The sequence below is a fragment of the Podarcis filfolensis genome (assembly GCF_964270895.1).
Source record: "Podarcis filfolensis genome assembly, chromosome: 13".
In the NCBI taxonomy this organism is placed as follows: Eukaryota; Metazoa; Chordata; class Lepidosauria; order Squamata; family Lacertidae; genus Podarcis; species Podarcis filfolensis.
In genome coordinates this window covers 18353335-18364420 of record NC_139615.1, presented here as the reverse complement: position 1 = coordinate 18364420, position 11086 = coordinate 18353335, and positions in this window count along the sequence as shown.

The following is an 11086-nucleotide window of genomic DNA, read 5'->3' as shown; positions in this document are numbered from 1 at the left end:
GGGTTAAGAACACAAGAGCCCAACTACACAGCATGTTGGTTATGCATCTGTACACTTAAGTGCAAGATGGGGTTTGTTTTGGTTTTTCAACACGAATTGCGAACAATTGGAACCCCAGTATCGGGGGTCCGGGAGGGAACTGTACCCCCACCTGTATTGTGGGGCTGAAGGTTCCTGAGCCTGTAATTTACATAGGGGGAAAGCTCCCATTGAAGTTAATGGGATCACACCAAGGTCTACCTAGCTTGGCATCACCCTTCCCAAAGTGGCCAAGCAGATGTCCATGGGTAAAAGGTAAAGGGACCCCTGACCATTAGGTCCAGTCGTGACCGACTCGAGTTGTGGCGCTCATCTCGCTTTACTGACTGAGGGAGCTGGTGTACAACTTCCGGATCATGTGCCCAGCAGGACTAAGCCACTTCTGGCAAACCAGAGCAGCACACAGAAACGCTGTTTACCTTCCCGCCAGAGTGGTACCTATTTATCTACTTGTACTTTGACGTGCTTTCAAACTGCTAGGTTGGCAGGAGCAGGGACCAAGCAACAGGAGCTCACCCCGTCGCGGGGATTCGAACCGCCAACCTTCTGATCGGCAAGTCCTAGGCTCTGTGGTTTAACCCACAGTGCCACCCGCGTCCCTGATGTCCATGGGACGCACCCCCAAAACAAAGAAGGGGGCAAGAAGATGCTAGCTTTCTTCTCCTACAGTTGTTCTGTATTATGTATTCAATCACATGCTGCCCATGAATGTGGCTCATATACTTAATAACTGTCTTACCCTCTTTTAAGCCATCTCAAACAGTGGTCCTTGCTACATCTTGTGACCAGGAATTCCACAGAATAATTTTGTGTTGAATGAGGAAGCGCTTCCTTTGGTCTTTCCTGAGTCTCCAGTCAGTCCATTTCATCGGATTACTCCCAAGGTCGGGCATTAGGGTTGGGCGCATCGTGTCCCAGGTGAGCCAAACAGATGCTTCAGGTCCTCTAATTTATTTTTAGGAGTGCTGGAGAATCGGTGTGCAATCTGAGCTCAGGGTCAGAGCATGCAGAAGGCCTGCCTTAAAGCCTCCCCAATAAGTTGATTGCAAAAGTGCAATTTCAGCCTGGAACTTTCTAGCTAATTACCTTAATCCTTATGCTATGCTTGTCAGGGTGGGTGTGGGAGATGCAACCTTAGAGCAAATAGCTGAAGATTAGTCAAAGCAAACACACAAAGGCATTCATTATTACAGCAAAAGCAAGGCTTTGATCCCCCAGGGATCTGGCCGGGCCCTGTGAGCACAGGATGTCGGACTAGACGGGCCTTTGGTCTGATCCAGCACAGCCAGAGACAGAAATTCAATCACACAGGCCTAGACTGGTCCTGTGCCACTGACCATCAACCACCACATGTTGTAGCAGTGAATTCCATAAATCAATTTTATGTTGTATGAAGGAATATTTTATTTTTCTTCCGAGTCTACTGCGAATCAGTTCCACTTGGTGACTCTCTGTTCCACTAACTACAATGACCGATGGAGAAACTTTTATATCTATCTGCTTTCGTCATGCTATTCATAACTGTATAAAGTTCTTTATTTCAGTGTAAACTAAAAAGCTCAAAATGCTATTATGGGTTGTAGCGAGTGCTCGTCCCGCTCAGAGCAAACACACCAAAATTAATGAACATTGCTAATTTAGGCAATTTAAAATTAAAAGAAGTGCTTTGAAATGCAAATCTGTGGAAAGGTAATAACTAAATAAGAAGCTTGAATGTTTTATGTTTACACCTATTTAGTAACAATAACAGTTACTAAGAATCACAGAAAGCCTGTAACATAACACATTTAACTTGTGTGCATTCAGCTTTACGTGCTTGGCAATTAAATAAAATAAATAAAGTGAGGGCAGGAATCCAGGAAAAAATAGACTTTGGTAATCCTACCCACCATGGATCCCAATGTGTTTTGACTATAGGGGATGCTGGCTTTAGGTGTGATCCCTGGAATGTAACCACCAAAAAAAGTGTGGGTTTACTTGTGTTTCATTCGGTCCCTGCTAGGCTCTTCTGCAGACCCTGGGCTGGTGAGCCAAGCTCCCAACTTTGTAAAGCAGCCTGCAGGCAAATCTTGCTGTCATAGCAATGGCTGCCTCCTCATTCCACATTTTCCTCTGGGTTGGCAATGGGATGGGCCAGGCAGCACCCTCCAGGGGCAGGTTAGGCCGCAACCAACATCATCATATGCTTCATTCCTACACCAGTTTAGAAAACTGAGGAGACGGCTACCAATTTCTCCTGCTGCGCAACCGCATTAGACATTGCACTCTTCCTGGAGAAGCCAGAAGAAGCTTGGATTCCCAATGTTGCCTCCCCTCTAATTCACTTCGGTCCCAGATAAATCCAGGATGGTGGTGGTGCTTGTTTTAATGGTAGATCTTCTGTCAAGATACAGTTGACTGAGCTGCTGTGGGGAGGGAATATTTTTTCACTTTCCCCCAGTAAATCAATGCCTCCCAAGCAAAGTTGATGGCAGGAAATGCATTGCAGGCTCTCCTAATCCACCCCCTGGGCCCAAGGCCTGCAGATTTTCTGAGCAGAACCTCCGCTATGAGAATCTGAGGAGGTAGAGAGGCCTGGGAAGTATGTTGGGATGGAGTGGGGGGGGGGTTGATGAGGTCTGTAGATAAAAGGACCAACTTCTAACATTTGACAGATATTTGAGAGAATTTCCCAAGAATGGTTCCAAATAATGAAAGGGAGGGTTGGTCGATTCCATGGTAGCTACATCAAAGCTCACTAAACTGCAAGGTACTTGTAAATTGCACAGGGAGGCAGACCTTTTGTCTGAGTCATGAATTGGCCTGAAGCTGTGCAAAATTATTCTAAACAAGTTACTATTAACACATAAAAGTAAAGTCAGTCCCACAGTGATGCAGTCAGGAAAAGTTTAGGCCCGAGAAGATGGGCTCAGATCCCCATAAAGTTCATTAGGCGGCCTGGGGTCAGTCACCATCTCCCTGTACCTCACAGGGTGGGATGTTGTGAGAATAAAAATAGGGAGGGGGGGCGGCGAACCACGTGGACCAGCCTGAGCTCATGGGAGTACAGGCAGGATTAAAATAAGTAATAAAAAATAATTACTGCGTAAAGTTTACTGGCCTCGCCTGCCCTCATATACTCATAATCGTTCCTTTTTGGCCTGAGAGAAATAACAAACTTTTGTAAGGTGAGCTGGCAAATATATTTACATAATTTACACCTCCCACCTACAGCAGAAATGTATAATGGCCGCCTGGAGGCAACTCTTGGCTCCTCAGAAGCGCCCAGCTAAAGGGCTGTTTGCAGGCTTGTATTGACAGAGCAGCGCACTTTGCACCAGACATAATACGCCCTAAAGAAGCTTGCTTTCGCTTCTTGTTTGGTGGCGTCAGAAAACGGCATGGCACCTGTGGCTGTCTAGAGCAGTGGTCATCTGCAGCCACTGACTATGTGGCTAACCCACTGTTAGTACAGTGGTACCTCGGGTTAAGTACTTAATTCGTTCCGGAGGTCCGTTCTTAACCTGAAACTGTTCTTAATCTGAAGCACCACTTTAGCTAATGGGGCCTCCTGCTGCTGCTGTGCTGCCAGAGCCCGATTTCTGTTCTCATCCTGAAGCAAAGTTCTTAACCTGAAGCACTATTTCTGGGTTAGCGGAGTCTGTAACCTGAAGCGTATGTAACCTGAGGTACCACTGTACTTTTCTGTGTGGGTAGGTTTAGTCACATTGTTAGAGCTGCAGGCTCACACGGTAAACTACAGTATTAAGTGGCCACACTGCAGCTATTGGTTGTATAAAGCCAATGGTTTTTATTTTATTTGTTAAATTTATATACCACCTTTGTCTTCCAAGGATCTCAAGGTGGTGTGTACACGGCTTGCCTCCTCGTCATTTCATCCTCACAGCAACCCAGTGAAGTATGTTAGGCTGTGTGAGATGGTGACTGGCTCAAGGTCACCCAGGGAGCTTCATGGCCGAGTGGGAATTCGAACACTGCTCTCCCAGATCCTAGTCCAACACTTTAACCGTTACAAGCTGCCTCAAAGGGAAGCTGCCTCATGGGGGGTCCAGATAGCAGGCAGCTGACACACATTCCCTAAGAAAAAGAAATGGAAACTTTCTCTACCACTTAAAAAATAACAACAACGTTTGGCAGCATTTAGGTACCCAAATCTGCATGTTGTTCTTCCCCAGCAAAACATACAAATTAACTCTCAAACCCTATAATTGTGAGGATTTCAAAGCTCAGGATGCGCCTGCCAAGTTGCTAGATCTGGTTTGGTAGAAATGTAGAGCTGGAAGGGACTTGGAGGGTCATGTAGGTATCAAATCTAGGAGCTGCTACAAATTTCCAAGCTTCCAAACCCCTCAGCACCCCTCCCAATGTCAAGTTGTCCGCTGACTCAGAAATACTCCTCTATGCGGCAAAGGGTTCTGGGATGTATTTTATCAGAGCTGGCTGAAATAAAGCATAAATCCATAGACACTGTACAATCAGAGATTGTCTCACAGCAAAATATGAAGTGACTGTCACACAGCCACAAGCTGAGAGGGCTAATGAGATCATGTCCTGTTTATGTGCTTCTAATAGATAACTAGTCAGCCACTGTGGTAAAATAATACTGTTCTGGGTGGGTCTTTGGCCCATCAGGGCTTCACTTAATGATCCTAGCTTTGTGTGTGGTGAAGAGAGAATGAAAGTGGTTGTGTGGGGCCGGGTACAGTATTTGTCATCTTAAATTGCTGTAATCATCATGTATATAATATGGTTATACACAATATAGGTGTTTTGCCTATATTACTAGCACTCAGGTTTTATAGCCATATGAGTTACAGGTCAAAAGATAAAATGTAATTTTGAGCATCTATGACACTATAATGTACCAAGTTATATAACTGATCCATCCAGCTCAGTACGGTCTACTCTCCAGGGTCACAGGCAGGGAACCTTCCCTGTCTTGGTTCATGAGTCCTTTACTCGGAAATGTGAGGGATTGAACTTAAAACCTTCTTCTTTAAAGCATATGCTCCGTTACTAAAAATGCTACACGCAAAAATGCCTGTCTGCATCTGGTTGAACTCCCAGGAGTGAAGAAATTTGGTTTGCTCCTCAGGGTTTTTGGTGATTTCCACCCCTTGTTACCTGTTCCACACAAATTGAATGGTGTGAAGGGAAGAGGTTGCAACCAAGTATTTATTTTTTAAAAAAACAAAACATGAGGAGGATTGGTCTTGACACCGGACCTTTAGAACCACAAAGTCTGATTCAGGGCCGCTCCTACCATTAGGCAGAGTGAGGTACCTGTCTTGGTGGCACATGCTGACAGGTGAGGAGTGCACAGAGTTGTGTGTGCCCCACACCCTGCCCCCTGCGGTAGCCAGATGTGCTCAGGTGTAGTGGAATATGCTGCCTCATCCCCAGTGTTAGCCTTCAATTTCCAGTCTGGTTAGCTTTTGTACATGGAATGCGGGGCGGCGCCATCTTGTCATTTGCCTCAGACAGCAAACTGTCTCACGCTCGCCCAGGCCTGTGGAGAAATTGTATCCCTCATTTGGAAAACCCGAATCTATTCGTTATCATTTATTACATTGATACCCCACCTTTCCTCCAAGGAGCTCAAAGTAGTGCATATATGCCCCCCTCCCCACTGAACCCTGCAAGCACACCATGAGGTAGGTTAGGATGAGAGACAGTGACTGGCTCAAGATCACCCAAGGAGCTTCATGACTGAGAGGCATTTTGGACACATAATCCTACACTCCAACTGTGACACCACACTGGTTCCCCTCTTCCCAGCTCTATACTAGTGGCTGAATATATTTGCCTTATTCATTTGTATTGCAAGTGAGAAAACTAGGAGGGCACATATTTACCCATGTCATGCTGTCCCAAGACATTCTTTAAATCTCTTTTGTTGACCACCAGCATTATGCTTTCCATTTTTAAGTTTGGAAGGTGTCATGGGCTTTGAAGACTCTCGAACTCAGGATGCAAGGGAGAAATGCACTTCAAGTTTGCAGCTTACCAACGTAACAAATTTATTGCGGAATAAACAGACTTGACCAGATACAGGAAGGGTTATCCTCAGATATATGAGCAGGGTGGGAAATTGCAAAGCAGTTGGGCCAAACCATGAAAGTAAGAGATTCTGTCTGTGACAATTCCAGGTCAAGCTTAAATGTATACAAGATAAGCATATCAACCATTCACAACTTCAATAAGAGGTGATAACAATGTCTTTCCAGTTTCACTATGCTAATTCAATAGCAGTCTCCTGAGACAGACATGAATGCCAACTAACCAACCAAAGTGGAAGGAGAAACCATTATATTGTGGGAGGCTTAAATAAATAAAATAACATCAACTTACAAATTCTAGTTGAGGAAGTTCCTGTTAGAGTCTCCCTTTGAAGTCTCTTGGCTGGAAAGCGGTCAGTAGCAGAGTGTCCTAGTCCAGGAGAAGGGAATGTTCTCCTGCTGGTTTCTGAAGGCTGCCATTTTTGATGTCTGATTTGTGTCCATTTCATTCTTTTTCATAGAGAATGACTTGTCTGCCCTGAGGCAGAGAGAGCAGCATTCTTGGCAAATTGCAGTTTGTTTATTAGGAGGGTTCTATTCCGCCCACTGTGACAATGTATTTTTAAATGGACTGGGTATCGTGTTATGCCCCTCGGGTACTGTTGTTTTAATTATGTAATTGCTATACTGGATTCTGTTTCAATCTCATTATTTTTTATTGCATTTTCGTGTTTGCAACCTGGGCCCTTGGGTGGGGAAGGGTTGAAAGGCAAGGTAATTGGTTTCATAAATAAATAAGCCACCTCCTTTGGAAGGGGGTGGACTCTCCATCCTTGGAGGTTTCTAAGCAGAGGTTGGATAGCCATCTGTCATAGATGCTTTAGTTGAGATTCCTACATTGTATGGGGTTGGACTACATGACCCTTGAGGTCCCTTACAACTCTAAGATTCTATGAAATATATAAATACCATGGGAGGGTGCTGGCAAGCAGGCAAACGAGGCCCTGATGGTGTTACAGCTATCACTGTGGTTGTGAATAGTCACTGTGTTTATCTTGTTGACATGCGCATTATCCATGTTACCCAACAGGACTGTCCCAGCTGCTTGTGCACATTTGTGTGAGTGCGTCTACCAACTAAGAGCAGATGCATGTGATCTTTTCACGCGTGTGATGAAGTGGGCTCTAGTTCACAAACTCTTCTACTAGAATAAATCTGCATGTCTTTAAGATGCCTCAAGTTTGTGTTGTTTTTTGTGGTTACCCTTCTGGAAGTGATATACAAGCCATCTTCCAGAGGCACTGCCGATTTCTTCTTGTTGAAGAGCTCCTGGGGAATTTCAGGGTTCCAAGGAAAACATTTGGGATCCACTACTAGGCAAATAGGGGAGATGCCTTAATTTGAAGTACAAATTAAGTGTCAAAAAAACTTATCAGGTAACCATTCACACCTCAGGCATGAGGGTATAATTAGCCATTTATCACTTCTGTGGTTTGGAGAGGTGAGAGACATTCTCTCATACCCTCCAACATTTCTCTGATGAAAATAGGGACGTCCCACTCCATAATGACAATTTTACTATTTATACCCCACACATCTTACTGGGTTGCCTGAGCTACTTTGGGCAGCTTCCAACATATATAAAAACATAATAAAACATTAAACATTTTTTAAAAAAACTTCCCTATACAGGATCGGCCTTGTGGGGTCGGATAACTCCATACCCTCCAACATTTCTTCTGTGAAAACAGGGACAACTCATCATACCCTCCAACATTTCTCCAAGGAAAACAAGGACATCCTAAGGAAAAGTGGGACATTCTGGGATCAAATGAGAAACTGGGATGGCTTATCTAAATCAGGGACGTCCCTGGAAAACAGGGACTCTTAGTGTTAAGTTGTGGGTTAACATATCAAACGATACAGCGATTCTTCAAACAGCTCTTGTTTATTCAGAGGCCAGAACAGAACTGGGCTGAAGGGTTCAGCCAGCCTGCTTATATAGAGCTCCAGTACATCGTAACTGTAACAACTTTCTGTAACTATCCAATCACTGAACGTCACTTTTGATCCCTTATTTGCATATGTGGACCTGAACTATCTACAGTATCCCCCTGCTGGCCCAGGGTGAGAACTTCAGTACATAACACTTAGAGGGTCTGCTCTCTGCTGCTTCTCTTAGGACCATAAAGGCTCCTGAGCGTCATACAAAGTAAAAGTTTAATATGTTAGGAGCTGAGTGAATACCAGAGGGACATTGACACCACAGTGTAGGGCATGCAGATGTGTAACAGCAACAACCAGGCCTTTGACTGATTAAACAATCTTCAGCAGGCTTCCTCAAACTCGGCCCTCCAGATGTTTTTGGCCTACAACTCCCATGATCCCTGGCTAGCAGGTCCAGTGGTCAGGGATGATGGGAATTGTAGTCTCAAAGCATTTGGAGGGCCGAGTTTGAGGAAGCCTGGTCTTGAGACTTAAAATATGTTCCTGGCAAGGTTATTGCTGGGCTCTTAAAAAAATATATAGTTATGTATTTTCTGCTTTTATGTTGTAAACCACCCTGTGATCTTCGGATGAAGGGCAGTGTACATGGGCGTAGCCATGTATTGTAAAACAATACAAATACTTAACTAACTGACCAATTACGTCGGTTCTGTCTCCCCCAACAAAATTCCTGCCCCCCACAACAAAAAATCCTGGCTACTCCCATGGCAGTATATAAATTTAATAAATAAGAATAACAACAGTGCCTGCTTCTGTTTGTCTTACTCTCTTCCTCTGGGCAGTGGGGTAGATTGGACCCAGAGGAAAAGGGCAACCTCTTGGGCAGTGGTGATGGTAGCAAATACACAGGGAGGGGGTCCTGCTGAGGGGATCTTGCCTGTAGGACCCTCTGAATCTGGAGCCAGTGCTTTGTACATATCTCCTCTACCAGGTCCTGTAGGAGGAAAAGGGAAGGCTTAATTCATGTACACTTCCAAGCACAGTGACAACATTACAGAGGAATCGTCATTTTGTCTACTGTGAAATGGGAGCAATGACCTTCCTCACAATAACATATATCAAGATAGCCAAAGTAAAAGTGCTGTAAACATGCTATTACATGGGGTGCAGAGAAGGTGGGGAGTTTGTTTTGCAAGGGACAGAAACTGAATTCTTGGAGGGGATCAAAGAACCTTGGTGAGATGCGAATGGCGAGTGAAACAGGAAAAGTTTCCGTGGGACTTCTGGGTCCTCTGGGAAGGTTTTGGGCATCTCAGAGTGGATAAGGGTAGTGCATGGCCCCAAGATGTGCCTCCCGCTGTGGTCCCCCCCTTTTCTTCCCTACTCTGGGGTCAGGCCAGAGCTGATGGGATCCTATTTCAGAATGAAAACAGAGCCACTGCAAATGTTTTTGGTTAAACACAAGCTTGTTGGCTGGTGCCAAAGGGCTCTGAAAAACAGCTGCCACCATTCCCCCTGGGGTCTGGGTTGAATGCAGCCAGCACTGGGGGTTTAAATGGGGGTGGGTGGGTGGGTGGGTGGAGAAGTGTTTATGCATGAGAGCGAATGCAGCATTGCTAAACTTTTAAAAGATCCATGCTCTCTCTGTGTGGGTGTGCGCGCACACACACATGTGCATGCAAAAAAAGCTGTGCTCTCTCAAGCTTATGACTTGTAAAGATGGTTTATTCTTTGATCGCTGAACCAAAGAGGCAATGGCTGTGTTTAATCTCTGAACTAGGGATCAGCCTCTCCGAAGACCACAGGGCTAGATCTGCCCCTCCCCACGGCCAGAATATCAGCTGGTCAAGAGGCCAAAGGTGGAGAGGGTGCAATGGAGGTGCCCAAAAGGGCTTGTTGGCAGTCCACTTTACAGGAGGTGGAGTTGGCTCTTGGCTCTAAAAACGGCTGCTCCTTCAAACTAGTCGTTGACCAGAGCTCTAAGCCTAGAGGGAACCACAACTCAGCCAGCGCAGAGAGGCAGAGCTAAAGGGAGGAATAGGGCGACAGCAGTATCTGAATTTGCATATTAATATTACAGCATGCAAACATAGAGGATATAGGCAACTTCCTTATACCACCAATGGGACTTCCAGATGCCTGCTGTTTTCCTGCGGGATTCAGTGATGTGCATGCAAATTCAAGTTGCACAATTTCAAATATCGGGAGGTCCTTTGCAACAAACCTTCTTCCCGAGAAGATCGGATTTTTTGTGATAAGGAAAGTGACAGGACAGTAAATGTACTGGGAAGCGTGGACTAAGTTCATGGCTCAGTTTTACCTACTCTGACTGACAGGGCTCTCCAAATTTTCAGACAGGGGACTTTCCCCACCCAAGACAAAGATGCTGGGGATTGAAGCTGGGATCTTCTGCCTACAGAGAAGATGCTCTAACACTGAGCTGCCCTCCCACAAAAATGCTCGTCTGTGTGAAACACACACCCAGAGCCTCAAGTCAGAGTTGGCATCAGGAATCAACTTTGATGGGCACCTGCTGAGGCTCAGGATGGCCAGATCTGTCCATCTTGGTTGCTCTTAGCTTCTCATTTTTCCCGTTTTAGTTCTCAACATTCTCACAGCAGGTTGTTGTTGTTGTTTCAGTCAGAGAAGATGAAACACTGAGGGCACCTTGGCCAAGTCCCCTTACGTCCCACAAAAAAGCACGTGTTGTTGGCCACTGGGTACAATCCAGGCAAAGTGTTACCATTTGATCCTACTGATTATTTAAACTGCTCTCTCTCTCTCTCTCTCTCTCTCTCTCTCTCTCTCTCTCTCTCCCTCTGTGAACATTTCAACAGAAGGTGCCGTGACAGAGATGTGACCCTGGCTGGCTGCTTGCCTCATTCTGAATGAATTCATGACTATGCACAATGTTAGATTTACCTAGTTTAAGGGAAAGGCGGGGGGAGACCCTTGGACGTGCCGTTTCACCAGGACACATTTTAGAGGACAGGAGGCAGTGCCTGTATGCCTTTCTGTTATGTACTGAGTTGAATAGGATCCAAAATGCAGCAGTCTGATTGGTCCTAGAACAATAGGATCCAGAATGCACCAGTCTGATT